The sequence below is a fragment of the Apodemus sylvaticus genome, chromosome 13 (assembly GCF_947179515.1).
Source record: "Apodemus sylvaticus chromosome 13, mApoSyl1.1, whole genome shotgun sequence".
Taxonomy (NCBI): Eukaryota; Metazoa; Chordata; class Mammalia; order Rodentia; family Muridae; genus Apodemus; species Apodemus sylvaticus.
The window spans coordinates 9,703,941-9,722,189 of record NC_067484.1 but is presented as its reverse complement, the minus strand read 5'-3'; the positions used below and the strand labels follow the sequence as shown (position 1 = coordinate 9,722,189).

General features: G+C 38.5%; 1 pseudogene; it reads left to right on the top strand.

Moving 5' to 3' along the window:
- Positions 1-18,249, top strand: part of LOC127664154 (dnaJ homolog subfamily B member 1-like) — a 198,142-nt pseudogene that overhangs the window by 96,739 nt on the left and 83,154 nt on the right.

Genomic DNA, 18,249 nt, shown 5'->3' with positions numbered 1-18,249 from the left:
AAAACCTTGGGAAGAAATCAGGGACCATAGACGCAAATATCAACAACAGAATATAAGAGATAGAAGAAAGAATCTCAGATGCCAAAGATACCATAGAAACCATGGACTCAACAGTTAAAGAAAATGCAAAATGCAAAAAACTTGTAACCCCAAATATCCAGGAAATCCAGGACACTATGAGAAAGCCAAATCTAAGGATTATAGGTATTGATGAGAGTGAAGATTTACAACTTAAAGGACCAGCAAATATCTTCAACAAAATTATGGAAGAAAACTTCCCTAATTTAAAGAGAGAGATGCCCATAAATATGCAAGAAGCCTACAGAACTCCAAACAGACTGGACCAGAACAGAAATACTTCCCGTCACATAATAATCAAAACCCCAAATGTACTAAACAAAGAAAGAATACTTAGGGCAGTAAGAGAAAAAGGGCAAGTAACATATAAAGGAAGACCTATCAGAATTACACCAGATTTCTCACCAGAGACCATGAAAGCTAGAAGATCCTGGGCGGAGCTCATGCAGACTCTAAGAGAACACAAATGCCAGCCGAGACTACTATACCCAGCGAAACTCTCAATTACTATAGATGGAGAAACCAAGACATTCCACTACAAAACCAAATTTACACAATATCTTTCTACAAACCCAGCCCTACAAAGGTTAATAGGGGTAAAGCACCAGTACAACGAGGGAAACTATACCCTGGCAAGAGCAGGCTATTAAGCTTCTTTCATCAAACCCAAAGAGGATAACCACACACATATAAAAATAAAATCAAAAATGTTACGAAGCAATAACCACAACTACTCATTGATATCTCTTAACATCAATAGACTCAGTTCCCCAATAAAAAGACATAGACTAACAGACTGGTTACGTAAACAGGACCCTACATTTTGCTGCTTACAGGAAACACACCTCAATGTCAAAGACAAAAACTACCTTAGAGTAAAAGGCTGGAAGACAATTCTACAAGCAAATGGTCCCAGGAAACAAGCCGGAGTTGCCATTCTAATTTCAGATAAAATTGACTTTCAACCTAATGTCATCAAAAGAGACATGGAAGGTTACTACTTGCTGGTCAAAGGAAAAATCCAACAAGAAGAACTCTCAATCCTGAACATCTATGCCCCAAATACAAGGGCACCCTCATTCATAAAAGAAACCTTACTAAAGCTCAAAGTACACATTGCACCTAACACAATAATTGTGGGTGACTTCAACACTCCATTTTCACCAATGGACCGATCAGGAAAACAGAAACTAAACAGGGAGACAATGAAACTAATTGAAGCTTTGAACCAATTGGAGTTAACAGATATATATATATATAGAACTTTTCATCCCAAAGCAAAAGAATATACCTTTTTTCTTTGAGTTTGTTTATGTAGTGGATAGCATTGATGGATTTCCTTATGTTGAACCACCCTGCATCCCGGGGATGAAGCCTACTTGATCATGGTGGATGATCGTTTTGATGTGTTCTTCATCACCCTGACCAACTCTTAAAATTTTTTTCATGTAACTGGGTAGGATGTTATCTGTAATCAAGGTGGTGTGTGTGTGTGTGTGTGTGTGTGTGTGTGTGTGTATGTATGTGTGTGTTTGTGTGTGTTCATTGGTTTGTGTTGTGTGTATGTTGAAATATGTATTTGTTACTGTGCTTGTGTATACTTATATGTGAAGGCCACAGATTGATGTTAGGTTTCTTCCCCTACTCACTCTCCTATTTTAATACATCTGAAACTGGCTGCATGAATTGTTAGGATTTGAGGAAGGGATAAGCTCTGTGACATAATTCAACATAATATTATACATGCAATTTCTCATTAACCTGTATACTCTCAACGCAATAGTATGAGTTATATATCTTAAATCATCTCCAGATCCTGGAATTCTACCATTTCCTGAAACAGTGGCCTGGGTTAGTAGACCCAACCTGGGTCTTGCGTTTTTCTTTGAGAGCTGGTTTTCCTTATATGCTGATTCTGAAGCCTGTACACAAGACCATCTGGATCTTATTCTGCCCTCTTTTCTCACCTCAAACTGATCTGAAGAGCTTTACTTTGGCTGCTTATCTTAGACTCGCATGGACCTCCATACCACTGAGCACAGCTCTCTGCTGTGATTTAGCCCAACAGTTCTGAAATTGTCTCAGAGAAGTCTGTTACTAGACTTGTTTGTGAGTTTCAGAAACACAGAAGTGTTGTGTTTAGCCTCGTGTCAGAGCAGTGTGCTGAACACAGTCAAAGAACAATTGGACTTACAGGTGGGAGGGGTTAACAGAACAGTCCAGAGAAGATGCAGATTGTAGTCAAAGGGCTTGCTCTAAGATGACTGTTACAGAAATTCCCTTCAATAAAGAGATACAGAAAAATACATCTGTCTCACTACATCCTCAAAATACTTAGATCCAATGTGTTAGTAAGCACAAATTTAGAAAAAAATGACTTCAAACATGTTGGATATAATGTCAACTGCCTGATATGTGACTGTTGCTGAGTATACACTAAGACCTAGCACTTGTTTGAATTTCTAGACACTGTTGAGAACAGCTTATTCAAAGCTTTATCACTGAGTCAGCGATAGGATGGAATATACAATGTGAATTTGTCTAGGATGAGACAATATAGCAAATGACTTAGCCATTAATTTGCATATAGATGAGGGATTCAACTCTTACAGCAAGTGGAAACTTGAACTCTTGATAGTATTAACATTCAGTCCTTATGATTATTATGGGTGAGGCAAAATTATATTAATTAATATTTAAAGACTGTATATTACACTAGCAATCCATGTGCTTGCAGGAAAGTTCTCTCTGTTTGGAAGAGTTCCACATAGCCTTGCTTCCTGGGTAATGCAGGGGAAGATACACATAGCCTTGCTTTCTGAGTAGTGCAGAGGAAGATACACATAGCCTTGCTTCCTGAGTGGTCCAGGGAAAATGCAAGCCATGGCAAAGGAGATGCAGCCTACAGCCATGGAAATGATGCCTTTATCAGAGGAAATAAATGCAGCTTGCTTCATAAAAGATGTCCCTGTAGTAAAGTGGATGAATCCTACAACAGAGGATATACATCCTATAGCATAGGAAATGTAGCCTGAAACAAAGGAGATGCAGCCTACAGACTTTTCTGAGAGTCTGAGGAAGACTCTTTAATATCTGCCTCAATCAGAGTTTTTATCAGTTCCACATATGTTAATTTGCTTTATAAAATGTGAAACACTATTTGATTATGAACACAAAATAAAATGTACACTAAACAAAAAGCAAAAATTATGAGATTTTAAATAATAATAAATGGAATTTAGAAATAAAAAGAAAGCAATCAATCGTTTTAGCTTTTTTTTTTACTTGCTATATTCCTAGATAAATATTCTCAACTCACTTTTTATAAGGTTACAAAATAATTTCAGGAGCTGATTGAAAAGGATAAAATATATCTGCAATATTTATACCTTTAAAAATACTTCATCATGAAAATGATTTAAACTCACTTCATCAATGAACAAAAACCAACAAAGAAAAGAAAGATGCATATTAATGGCCAATTATCAGCAGAAGTACTAACACTCTAAATATTGCATTCATTTCATATTATAAACTCATCTTGAAATATAATATCCTGTCAAATTAATTGAAGAGGATCCTCTGTAAAGTTTTAATTAGACAGGGAAATAAATGAAAACCTTCAGTCTTTTATAATTTGTATGCATTCATACTGTCAACTGTGACATTCTTCACAAAAGCAATGGAAAGATGGTTGGACTTGTTGTTTGTTTGGTAGGTTGATTAGTTTTTGCTCAGTTTGAGGGTACATTCATTCATGGTGGAGATAGCAAGTGCAGTAACCGGCCAGCTGATTGTGGCCACAGGGTGAGGCAGATGAATGTTCATTATCTGCTTTCTTGCTCTGTTTAATTCAGTCCTGGGACTTCCATGCATGGAAAGATGCTATGCAATTTCAAGGTGATTCCTCTCACCACAATTAATAAATTAAGATAATCATGTAAAACATACCAAGTGATTTATGACCAAGGTAAATTTAAATTCCATCAAGTTGACAATCAAGATTAAGAATTGCAGGACAAAATGAAATATCCCCCATGCATATGTGTTCTGTCTAAGTTCCTGCTCTGTTTGAGTTCCCTGCCCTGGCTTCTCCACCAGAAGAATGTCATGGAATTTCACGGAATGGTATGTTGAACTATAAGCTGAAATAAAGCTTCCCCTCCTCAAGTTGTTTTGGTCATGGTGGTTAATCACAACAAAAGAAATCCTAAGAGAGAAATGTGTGCTAGATTGTGGAATATTTTGACAAACCTCATCATGTGCCTTCAGAAAAATTTGGCAACATTTAATGTCTGAGCTACAAAACCTACTGCATGTTCAGAGCTCAGTGGACATTCCAGTGGGTTCCTGGAAGATAAGAGTGTTGAAATGAACATGCATGATGGAGGTCTAGCTTGAGAGTTTTAGAGGGAAACTTAAGAGTCCATTGAAGATTCCTATGATATTTTGAATTAAGAACCTTGAAAGTAAAGCCTTTGTTTGACTTGGATAATGGATTCTGGGCATCTGGCAATGGAAAAATTAGTTGAGATAAGAAGAGTCCACCATCACAGAGATGGGATCCTCTAGGGAGTGTTTCTTCAGCATCAGTATAGAAAGTTTTGTCCCAAAGGAAGTGAAGGCTCTACTTTGTGCCTGCAGCTGATCTTGGTCTAATACTCTCCCAGGTACTCCATGTTTTAAATGTGTTCATGGGTCAGGGAGGTCAACTAAGGCTTTACACTCTGAGAGGATGGAAGAAGCCATAGCTAAAGTTACTGCCTCATTAGCAGTAAAATCCTAAAGTTTTGGAGCGGTCATGGAGAAATACTGAAACTTCTCACCATGTGATAAGATCAGAGTCTATTAAGAGAGTCCAGGTGAAGCTAGTTGTGAAGGTATAGTCCAGTTTCAGTGAAGATCCGAACATCAGAAAATTCCAGTACCATGGGAGAATCATGCTGTGGATATGACCTGAGCCTAGGACAAAAGTTGAATGTGCTGTGAAAGGGAAAGGCAGAGACATGGAACTCTCTAGTGCCTTTGGGGCCCAGAAGATTGGGAAGTAGTCCCAGATATTGGATACTGAGTTAATTGCAATTATAGCATAGTTTTGCTTTGTTGTATTTGTGAATATACCCTGATTCTTCCTTCATGGACTAAAAAGTATTTAACTCATATTAATTTTACAGGAGCCCACAGTTAAGAGACTGAAATTTTGGAGAAACACTGGAATTTTAAAGAACATTTGAATTTTTCAAGAAATTTTTAACTAGGAGACTTTGGATACTTTTTTTAAAGATTGAACTTCTAAAGTGTTTTAACTGTAAAGACTGAGAGTTCTAAAGGTTGACATATGGTACATTTTGTAATATTTATATTCTTATGCGATGAAACATATATGTTTATTTGTCCTGTTGAGAAAAGGTCCATTGTACTGGCTATATTTATGTCTGCTTGATGCAAATAAGAGCCACTTTGGAAGAAGTAAGAAAATGTCCCTATTTGATTGTCCTCGTGACAAGCTTATGGTGCATTTCTAATTCATAATTGAAATAGCAGGACTCAGCTCATTGTGGGCTGTGCCATGCCTTGGTGGTTCTGTATGTGATAAGGAAACAGGTTGAGAAATCTATGAGCTGTAATCCAATGACAAGAAATCCTCCATCACCCTGCCTCTAGATCCTTTCCCTGTCTGAGTCCCTGTTCTGCTTTTCCTCAGGGGTGAACTGTCTTATGGACAGTAAGCTGACTGAAATAAACCCTTCTATGCTGGTTTGGTTCTGATGTTTTGTCACAGGAATAGATACCTTAAAACAATTTATGTTCTTAGCTTGGTGTGCAGGAAGGCTGTTTTAGTATTCACACTAAAGTTGAATAGGATGTTTCTCAGGACATTCCAGAGCTGTGATGTGGACACCTGAGAGCTCTGAGTTCTCCCTTAGGATTTTCTTCCTCCGCAAGTGCAAGAAAATATTACTCAAAATAACATTTCAACTTGGAGTCTCAGAAATAATGCCCCAAAAGATCAGTTTCACTAATTTCATGTGGAGGAGGCTTTTAGATCTTTAACGTCCATTAGTATGGAAATTGCTCCAGAATATGTCTATTTTTTTTCTTTCAGCTAAGTTCCATTTTTACCTAATAATGCCAGTCACGAGCATACCATATGAATATAAATGATCACCGTGAATAGTGCTGAACAAATCAATACAACGTTCAAGTTGAGCTTAAGCTGAATTTTTAACAGTCACTGAATTAAAATGAGACTGGAGAATAACTGTGAAGAGAAAGGCATTATTACTTTTCTTTTGGTGATTCTTTGGGAAGACCAGTCCTCAGTTGGCAGCCCTATTTACCCCAATGGTCTATCTACACTATTTCTAGACTGAGTTGGCCACTGTTTCCATCTGCAGCATTAGTGAAATAATTTTTGATGAAGAAATTCATGACCAGGCTCCTCACCTTTAGTATAATAAATTTATTTATTTCACCTCTTTCTTGTATGTTAGATCAAATAAAAAAAGAAGAATGCAGTCCTTGTTACCTTATGAATGAATAATGTGTGAAAAAGAAAAAGAGGTGAAAAGTAAGAATAATATAAGGGTTATGTATTCGGTACCTATTTGTCCGTTTTCACCTCTGTGTACTCTAAACTTGTGCCATGAATATTTATTGAACAGTCATGACTTAGTTGCTTTTATCATTTCTGTGACCAAATAGGACCCTGATATACCTCTTCTGGGCATATACTCAGATAATTCCCCAGCATGCAATAAGGACACATGCTACACTATGTTCATAGCAGCCTTATTTATAAAATCCAGAAGCTGGAAAGAACCAAGATAGCCCTCAATGGAGGAATGGATACAGAAAATGTGGTAAATATACACAATGGAGTACTATTCAACAATTAAAAACAATGAATTCATGGATTTTTTAGGCAAATGGATGGAACTGGAAGATATCATCCTAAGCGACGTAACACAAACACAAAAGAATACACATGGAATGCAATCATTGATAAGTGGATATTAATTAGCCCTGAAGCTCTGAATACTGAAGATACAATTAGCATATCAAATAATTCCCATGAAGAAGGAAGAAGAGGGCCCTAATTCTGGAAAGGCTTGATCCAGCATTGTAGGGAAGTACCAGGACAGAGAAAAGGGAGGGGGGAAGATAGGAGAATGAATGGAGAGAAGAGGACTTATGGGACATATGGGGAGGGGAGAACTGGGAAAGAGGAAAGCTTTTGGATTGGAAACAAAGAATATAGAAAATAAAAATATATATTAAAAAAAAGGAGGAAAGAAAGGATTTCAGACAAGGTCATCCTCTGCTACATTTATATCTGGAGCCAAGGATCCCACCATGTATATACTCTTTGGTTGGAGGTTTAGCTACTGGGAGCTCTGGGTGGTCCATTTAGTTGATATTGAATGGACTTGCAATGCCCCTTTAGCACCTTCCATCCTTTTCCCTAGCTCTTCCATTGCAATGAGGGTTTTGTGGAGGGAAAAATGGGAAAGGGGATATCATTTAAAATATAAATGAGTAAAATGATTAATAAAATAAAAAAATGAAAAAAAAAGGATTTGTCTTGGCTTACAGTTCAAGAGGAGCCAGATGGAGTGCGAAGTAGCTTATTTCCTTACATCTGTACTCAGGAAGTAGAAACAAACAGGGAATGAGCTTTAAAATTTTAAGACCACCTTACCCAAGTGGTCTTTCAACTTGTCGATCTTTTCTTGTGGGGGACTTACACAGTCACACTACACACTGAAAGTGGCTTTGCCCATTTCCTAACAGGAATTTAGAAGCAATCAAGATGTGGAATGCTGTCCCATTAGAGTGTACAGAACCAATTCCTATATGAGAAAATCATGTGGATTTTACAAGCTGTGTGGTGATTATGCTGAAGGCATTCAAAGGTGTGAAGAGAGAAAAGTGGAACAAGGAAAGTATGGAGTGAAGGAGGTCTAACTCCAGAGAACATGTCTGATCTGAGATTTGAGTGACAAGGTACAGTCCCTCTGAATTCATGTAAGTAAAGTTTCTAGGTGCAGGATACACATGCCTTCCAGTATGAAGTGTGATATGGGTAAACAAAGAGATGGCTGGCATGACTGAGCACTGGTGGGAACCAGTGGTTAGAAAACCCTGGTGATAGAATAATGAAGAAAGGATGGGAGCTACATCTTTAATCTTTCATCTTTCATCCCATATTACATGGTGATGGCAGGCTGTCACTGAACACCAAGACAGCATATTGAAAGTTCTTGGGCTTAAACGTGTGCTTGGCATGAACTCTTGTCCAATATCTTGGAATAACCTCTTGTGCAATATGTAAATGTTTTCTTTGTATTTTGTTTTCTTTGTTTGTTTGTTTGTTTTTTGGGGTTTTTTTTGGGTTTTTGTTTTGTTTTTGGTTTTGTTTTTGTTTTTGGTTTTGGTTTTGGTTTTGGTTTTTGAGACAGGGTTTCTCTGTATAGTCCTGGCTGTCCTGGAACTCACTCTGTAGACCAGGCTGGCCTCAGGTGACTCAGAAATCTCCCTGCCTCTGCCTCCCAAGTGCTGGGATTAAAGGTGTGTGCCACCAATGCCCCCCATTTTTTTTAAATTATGTATTTTATGCATGTAAGTATACTGTAGTTGTCTTCAGACACACCATAAGAGGGCATCAGATCATATTGTAGATGGTTGTGAGCCACCATGTGGTTGCTGAAAATTGAACTCAGGATGTTTGGAAGAGCAGTCAGTGGTCTTAACCACTGAGCCATCTCTTGAGCCCTTCTTTGTATTTTGATGTTTTGTAAATATCTTCTCCATCACCTTCTGATTGGTTTAATAAAGAGCTGAACAGCCTATAGCAAGCCAGGAGAGGAAATACATAACTTCCCAGAGAGAAAGGAACTCTTTGAAACAATCAGAGTGATTCACCAGCCAAACTCAGAGAAACAGGTTCTGATACTAAGAAGAACTAACAACTCACATGGCAGAACATAGGTTAGTACAAATGAGTCAATATAAATTACAAGAGGGACATGTGAATAAGCAAACTAAGGACAAACATTCATCATTAATTTAAAAAGAAAAGTCTTTGTGTCCTGGGCAGCTAGCAAACTGAGACGATCCAGAGATAAAAATGAAACATAAGACTAGAAATTTCCAGTTCTTTTTAAATTCTATATAGCCTATATTTACATTTCAAATGATATCCCCTTTCCTGGATCCCCCCTTTCCAAAAGTCCCATAAGCCCTCTTCCCTCCCCCTGTTTCCCAATCATTCCCTTCCTGTTTCCCTATCCTGGTTTTCCCCTACACTGCTGCGCTGAGCCTTTCCAGAACCAGGGGCCTTTCCTTCCTTCTTCTTCTGCACCATTTGACATGTGAATTGTTTCTTGGGTAATCTGAGCTTCTGGGCTAATATCCACCTATCAGTGAGTGCATACCATGTGTGTTCTTTTGTGATTGGGTCGCCTCACTCAGGATGACATTCTCATAATTGGATGTTATGACCTCACACCTGGTTAAGTACAAAATCAAAAGAAGCATAGGCATCAACTAAGAATACATAAATATTTATTACTATCAGTGGTAATTCCTATTTCTAATGAGGCATCCCTATTTCTGATGCCTGTTGATGACATCAAGCTATCATGTCTTCAACAGTGACATGAGAATTTTTAGAGAAACTTCATTGTCCATGTAGCAAAGTTCTTCAGAGAGGTTTTATCACCTTTCTTAGAAAACTCAATTAAATTAGTTATCTCTGTTCATGCTCAGAATAACATCATAGTTCAAGAAGAAAACCTGTGGGTATGTTAAACTTGGATCATGAAATCTTATCTAAGGAAGTCAATCAGACATTTTGAAGTACCTTAATCTAATAGATTTCATTTAAGAGTGCCTGCCTTAAGTAGCAGCTAATAGTTGTAAAATGACATGGTCAGGGAGACTTTGTAAAGTGCTTTAGTCCCAGAGATGAAACTGACAGAAATAAGTTGAACCAGGCAAGAGGCCTTTTGTGAAATTAATGCTTATAAAGAAAACTGCTCTGCCAAGTACTATTATATATTTTTAAACAAAAAGTTCAATTTAAGAATGTTCACCAGACTATTTCTTATTCAGACATTCTCAGAGATGAGTGACATTTTGGGCTACATGCATTGTTTTTGAAGCTGTGTCATGGAAAGTTGATATCTATAGATATAAATAAATATTGGTAAATATTATAAAATGTAATCAATGAAATTAACAATCTTAGGTTGGCAAGTATGCCATGACATAAACTTCAAAAATCCTCCTTATTCCTGAGGACAAAGGATGTGGCTATATCTGGTGAGGTAAAGATTCAGTTTCAACACTCTTGGATCAAAAATGAGTGCCTCATGGTGACAGGTCATAGATGCATGACAGTGTTTGCAAGAAGACCCCTGAAGGAAAACAACATTCTCTATGCTGAAAACATCTATGAGAATATCTTTCAAATATGTTTCACTAAACACTTCCATGCATTCACAGAGTGACCAGGATCTCCAAAAGTTTTGCCTACTCCTTAAGTTTTTACTGCTTTTTCTAGTGTTTAGAAGCAAGCAAGGGCTGGGCCATGGTAGTGCATGCCTTTAATCCCAGCACTTGGGAGGCAGAGGCAGGTGGATTTCTGAGTTCGAGGCTAGCCTGGTCTAGAGTGTGTCCCAGGACAGCCAGTGCTACACAGAGAAACCCTGTCTCGAAAAAACAACAACAACAAAAAACCAAAAAACAAAACAAACAAATGAACAAAGACTCAGGCAGAGAAATTTGGAATAGACCTTATGTAACATGGAGAAGTGCCCACATCTCTAGTTCTTGATATAAAGAGAAAGCCACCTGCCTGCCTTGGAGGGCCCAGTTCATACCCTTAAGTGTAGGACAATTTCTACCATTCCAGTGAGCCTTCAAAATTCAATTTCCACACTAGAAAAATACAGAGAACCTTGATTCAGTGTACAGAGTAAACCTCTGGCAAGGTTACAAGGCTCTAGTATCTCTGAAAGTTTTAAATATTTAGATATAACATCCTGATTATTATGGTAGGTATAAATGAGAAACTCAATTTCCAAGAAAAGTTGTGACTTTATTCCTAGAGTATGATTATTTCCTTAGTTTGGGTGGTGTTTAAATGAAGGATGGATTTCATTTTCCATTCTATACAAGTACATCAGCTACAGACTGGGTACATGGAACCCTGATCTTTAGAGTTATGCATTTCACAAATGCCTGTCTCATCTCATACATTTATTACGGGCCAAGGACAAATACTCAAGTCATAAATCAGTGCTCATCATGGGCACAGCACAACCCACATGCATTCTTCCCTATAAACCTCATCCAGAGGATCCAGGAGAAAGACTCCTCACAGCTCTTGCTTCAGGTCTGAAGTGAAGCACTTCAGTTCTCCACTGCCATGGAGGCTAGTGGCTATTGTCTCCATCTGATACCACCTGAGAATATGTCTCCTGCAGCACTGGAAGTGATGTCATCTTCCTCTACGATCTTCCTTGATTCTCCACTGCTCTGTGCAATAACAGCTAAGAAATACTGAACAGCTTCTTCCTGCAAATAAAATTGCTCATTCAAACTGTTCTGTGACTCCCCCTAAATGGCTCTCAGATATTCTCTGAGATTTATATTTTATGTTTTTTAAGAAGGCATTTATATTGATATTTAAATGTTCCTACATACGAATTCAGGAATTTTATATTAAGATATTTGCCTCATGACTTTATTTTTTTTAATTTATTGATATATTTATTTACATTCCAAATGATTTCCCCTTTTCTGGACCCCCACTCCCCGAAAGTCCCATCAGTCCCCTTCCCTCCCCCTGTTTTCCCACCCAACCCTTCCCACTTCCCTGTTCTGATTTTGTTCTATACTGCTTCACTGAGTCTTTCCAGAACAAGGGGCCACTCCTCCGTTCTTCTTGTACCTCATTTGATGTGTGGATTATGTTTTGGGTATTCCAGTTTTCTAGGTTAATATCCACTTATTAGTGAGTGCATGCCATGATTCATCTTTTGAGTCTGGGTTACCTCACTTAGTATGATGATCTCCAGCTCCATCCATTTGCCTAAGAATTTCATGAATTCATTGTTTCTAATGGCTGAATAGTACTCCATTGTGTATATATACCACATCTTTTGCATCCACTCTTCTATTGAGGGATACCTGGGTTCTTTCCAACTTCTGGCAATTATAAATAGGGCCGCTATGAACATAGTAGAACATCTATCCTAATTACCGGCTGGGGAATCTTTTGGGAATATGCCCAGGAGTGGTATAGCAGGATCTTCTGGCAGTGAGGTGCCCAGTTTTCGGAGGAACCGCCAGACTGATTTCCAGAGTAGTTGTACCAATTTGCAACCCCACCAGCAGTGGAGGAATGTTCCTCTTTCTCCACATCCTCGCCAACACCTGCTGTCTCCTGAATTTTTAATCTTAGCCATTCTGACTGGTGTAAGGTGAAATCTCAGGGTTGTTTTGAATTGCATTTCCCTAATGACTAATGAAGTTGAGCATTTTCTAAGATGTTTCTCCACCATCCAATATTCTTCAGGTGAGAATTCTTTGTTTAACTCTGTACCTCATTTTTTAATAGGGTTTTTTGGTTTTCTGGAGTCTAACTTCTTGAGTTCTTTATATATATTGGATATAGCCCTCTATCTGATATAGGATTGGTGAAGGTCTTTTCCCAATTTGTTGGTTGCCGATCTGTCCTTTTGATGGTGTCCTTTGCCTTACAAAACTTTGTAATTTTATGAGGTCCCATTTGTCAATTCTTGATCTTAGAGCATACACTATTGGTGTTCTGTTCAGAAACTTTCTCCCTGTACCGATGTCCTCAAGGGTCTTCCCCAGTTTCTTTTCTATTAGCTTCAGAGTGTCTGGCTTTATGTGGAGGTCCTTGATCCATTTGGATTTGAGATTAGTATAAGGAGACAAGGATGGATCAATGCACATTCTTCTACATGCTGACCTCCAGTTGAACAAGCACCATTTGTTGAAAAGGCTATCTTTTTTCCATTGGATGTTTTCAGCCCCTTTGTCGAGGATCAAGTGGCCATAGGTGTGTGGGTTCATTTCTGGATCTTCAATCCTTTTCCATAGATCCACCTGCCTGTCACTGTACCAATACCATGCAGTTTTTAACAGTAATGCTCTGTAGTACTGCTTGAGGTCAGGGATACTGATTCCCCCAGACTTTCTTTTGTTGCTGAGAAGAATTTTAGCTATCCTGGGTTTTTTGTTATTCCAGATGAATTTGATAATTGCTCTTTCTAACCCTGTGAAGAATTGAGTTGGGATTTTGATCGGTATTGCATTGAATATGTATATTGCTTTTGGAAAATGGCCATTTTAACTATATTGATCCTGCCGATCCATGACCATGGGAGGTTTTCCCATTTTTTGAGGTCTTCTTCCATTTCCTTCTTCAGAGTCTTGAAGTTCTTGTCATATAGATCTTTCACATGTTTGGTAAGAGTCACCCCAAGATACTTTATACTGTTTGTGGCTATTGTGAAGGGGGTCATTTCCCAAATTTCTTTCTCAGCCTGCTTATCCTTTGAGTATAGGAAGGCCACTGATTTGCTTGAGTTGATTTTATAACCTGCCACTTTGCTGAAGTTGTTTATCAGCTGTAGGAGCTCTCTAGTGGAGTTCTTTGGGTCACTTAGGTAGACGATCATGTCGTCTGCAAATAATGATAGTTTGACTTCTTCCTTTCCAATTTGTATCCCTTTGACCTCCTTATGTTGTCGAATTGCCCAAGCTAGTATCTCAAGTACAATATTGAAAACATAAGGAGAAAGGGGGCAGCCTTGTCTGGTCCCTGATTTCAGTGGGATTGCTTCAAGTTTCTCTCCATTTAGTTTGATGCTGGCTACCGGTTTGCTGTATATTGCTTTTACTATGTTTAGGTATGGGCCTTGAATTTCTGTTCTCTCCAAGACTTAAAGCATGAAAGGATGCTGAATTTTGTCAAATGCTTTTTCAGCATCCAATGAAATGACCATGTGTTTTTTTCTTTGAGTTTGTTTATGTAGTGGATTGCATTGATGGATTTCCATATATTGAACCAACCCTGCATCCCTGGGATAAAGCCTACTTGATCATGGTGGATGATCGTTTTGATGTGTTCTTGGATTTGGTTGGCAAGAATTTTATTGAGTATTTTTGCATCGATGTTCATAAGGGAGATTGGTCTGAAGTTTTCTTTCTTTTTTGGATCTTTGAGTGGTTTTGGTATCAGCGTAATTGTGGCTTCATAGAAGGAATTGGGTAGGGTTCCTTCTGTTTCTATTTTGTGGAATAGTTTGAAGAGTATTGGTGTTAGGTCTTCTTTGAAGGTCTGATTGAATTCTGCACTGAAACCATCAGGTCCTGTGCTTTTTTTGGTTGGAAAACTTTCTATGACCCCTTCTATTTCTTTAGGGGTTATGGGACTGTTTACATGATCTATTTGGTCCTGATTTAATTTTGGTATTTGTTATCTGTCTAAGAAATTGTCCATTTCCTCCAGATTCTCCATTTGTGTTGAGTATAGGCTTTTTTAGTAGGATCTGATGATTTTTTGGATTTCCTCAGTTTCTGTTGTAATATCTCCCTTTTCATTTCTAATTTTGTTGATTTGGATACTTTCTCTGTGCCCTTTGGTCAGTCTGGCTAAGGGTTTATCTATCTTGTTGATTTTCTCAAAGAACCAGCTCCTGGACTTGTTGATTCTTTGTATGGTTCCCTTTGTTTCCACTTGATTGATTTCAGCCCTGAGTTTGATGATTTCCTATCTTTTACTCCTCCTGGGTGAAATAGCTTCTTTTTGTTCCAGGGCTTTCAGGTGTGTCACTAAGCTGGTAGTATAAGCTCTCTCCATTTTCTTTTTGGAGGCACTCAGAGCTATGAGTTTTCCTCTTAGCACTGCTTTCATTGTGTCCCAAAGATTTGGGTATGTTGTGCCTTGATTTTCATTAAATTCTAAAAAGTCTCTGATTTCTTTCTTTATTGATTCTTTGGCCAAGGTGTCATTGAGTAGAGTATTGTTCAGCCTCCATGTGTATGTGGGCTTTCTGTTGTTTTTGTTACTATTGAAAATCACTCTTATACCATAGTGATCTGATAGGAGGCATGGGATTATATCGATGTTCTTGTATTTGTTGAGGTCTTTCTTGTGACCAATTATATGATCGATTTTGGAGAAGGTACCATGAGGTGCTGAGAAAAAGGTATATTCTTTTGCTTTAGGGTGAAATGTTCTATAAATATCCATAAAATCCAATTGGTCTAAAGCTTCAATTAGTTTTACTGTGTCCCTGTTTAGTTTCTGTTGTCCTGATCGGTCCATTGAGGAGAGTGGAGTGTTGAAGTCCGCCACAATTATTGTGTTAGGTGCAATGTGTGCTTTGAGCTTTAGTAAAGTTTCTTTTACGAATGAGGGTGCCCTTGTATTTGGAGTATAGATGTTCAGAATTGAAAGTTCTTCTTGGTGGATTTTTCCTTTGACCAGTAAGAAGTGTCCCTCAGTGTCTCTTTTGATGACTTTAGGTTGAAAGTCGATTTTATCTGATATTAGAATGGCTACTCCGGCTCATTTCCTGAGACCATTGGCTTGTAAAATTGTCTTCCAGCCTTTTACTCTAAGGTAGTTTTTGTCTTTGACATTTAGGTGTGTTTCCTGTAAGCAGCAAAATGTAGGGTCCTGTTTCCTTATCCAGTCTGTTAGTCTATGTCTTTTTATTAGGGAATTGAGTCCATTGATGATGTTAAGAGATATTAAGGAATAGAGATTATTACTTCCTGTCATTTTTGATGTTATTTTTATATTTGAGTGATTATCTTCTTTTTGGTGTGATGAAGGAAGGTTACTATCTTACTTTTTCCAGGGTGTAGTTTCCCTCCTTGCATTGGAGTTTTCCTCCTATTATTCTTTGTAGAGCTGTGTTTGTGGAAAGATATTGTGTAAATTTGGTTTTGTCATGGAATGTTTTGGTTTCTCCATCTATTGTGATTGAGAGTTTTGCTGGGTATAGTAGTCTTAGATGACATTTGTGTTCTCTTAGAGTCTGCATGAGATCTGCCCAGAATCTTCTAGCTTTCATGGTCTCTGGTGAGAAGTCTGGTGTGATTCTGATAGGTCTTCCTTTATATGTTACTTGGCCTTTTTCTCTTACTGCCTTTAATATTCTTTCTTTGTTTAGTGCATTTGGGGTTTTAATTATTATGTGGTGAGAGATATTTCTGCTCAGATCCAGTCTGTTTGGAGTTCTGTAGGCTTCTTGTATATTCATAGGTATCTCTCTCTTTAAATTGGGAAAGTTTTCTTCCATAATTTTGTTGAAGATATTTGCTGGCCCTTTCAGTTGTAAATCTTCACTCTCATCTATACCTATAATCCTTAGGTTTGGTCTTCTTATTGTATCCTGGATTTCCTGGATGTTCTGGGATACAAGTTTTTTGCATTTTGCATTTTTTTGACTGTTGAGTCAATGGTTTCTATGGTATCTTCGGCATCTGAAATTCTTTCTTCCATCTCTTGTATTCTGTTGTTTATATTTGCATCTATGGCCCCTGATTTCTTCTCAAGGTTTTCTATCTCCAAAGTTGTCTCCCTTTGTGATTTCTTAGTTGTTTCTACTTCTGTTTTTAGATCCAGGATGGTTTTGCTCAGTTCCATCATTTGTTTATTTGTGTTTTCCTGTAATTCTTTAAGAGATTTTTGTGTTTCCTCTTTCATGACTTCTGCCTCTTGACTCAAGTTCTCCTGCATTTCTTTAAGTGTTTTGTGAGTGTGTGTGTGTGTGTGTGTGTGTGTGTGTGTGTCTGTGTTTCTTCTTTATTGGCTTCTGTCTCTTGAGCCTTATTCTACTGCATTTCTTTAAGTGATTTTTCTGTTTCCATTATATGGGTTTCTAGCTTATTCATGTTCCCCTGTATTTCTTTATGAGATTCATTTATGTCCTTTCTGTGTTCTTCTAGCAGCATCATGATCAGTGATTTTAAATCCAATTCTTGTTTCTCTGGTGTGTGGCATAACCAGGACTTGCTGATGATGGAGAGTTTGGTTCTGATGCTGCCATATTGCCTAGATTTCTGTTAGTAGCGTTCCTGCGTTTGCCCTTTGCCATCTTGTTCTCTGGAGTTATTTGGTCTTGTCCCTGGTTAGTGTTTGGGGCTCCTGAGGGGCTCTGGGGCTATTACTGCAACACTATATGACTGGGTTACCCCTGTAGCTGATAGCTGATGTGCTGTCTTCCTCTTGGGTGCCCTTGCAGCACTAGTGTGCTTTGCCCCAGATTGTGTCTGTGAACCAGATGGAGCCCGTTTGCACCTTCAGGGAGTGCTGATGGTGTATGCTGCAGGGACCTTTTCTGCCTGCTGATCACTCTGCTGGGCAGCCGATCTCCCAACCGGGTTGGTGCACACAAGGCTAGCCTGGCTGCTCAGGCCCTGGGTCCAGGTAGAAGCCTGGGAGGCCAAGGTCCAAGCAAAGTTCCCCTCAGGCTATGATTGTTAATTGGGTCTGTCAGGTGGCCCAGGGCCTGGGTGCAGGCCAATGCCCGTCAGGTTTAGACCCCCACGATGTTGGCCTCGGGTTATGTTTGTGTTCCTCAGTCTGTCCGATCTCTCTGGAGTCCGAAACCAAGATGGAGGCAAGTCTCTTGTGACTGGCAGGAAGCAGAGTTCTGATGTGGCTTCTGTGTGTTGAAAGGCACCATAAATCCACAGGTGCTTGCAGCCTGGCTGGCCAGTGAAGGTCAGTGGTCGTGGGCGCAGGGCCTAACTGGACCCTGTGTCGCCTTGGTTCCACTGCTGATGGCCCTTCGGCTGGACCAGCCACTGCTGCACTGCTGCCACCGCCGCCGCTCGCCTCATGACTTTATTAATTTGGTCAAGTCCACTTGAAACACATTTCTGCTGTTTTAAAACAATTTCTATTTTTGTTGCATGTCTGAATTCATATCTTGAAATATTTTTATGTATAAATTGCTTTAATATTTTGAACAGAGAGAAATGTGTTATAAACAAACAAATGAATTAGTGAAGTAATTTTAAATTAAATAATAACTATTATCTTCAGTCTTCTGTGAAGTAAAAAAAATCAGATTGATTTTTCTTAAAATATTTCAAGCTTCATGTATGATAAAG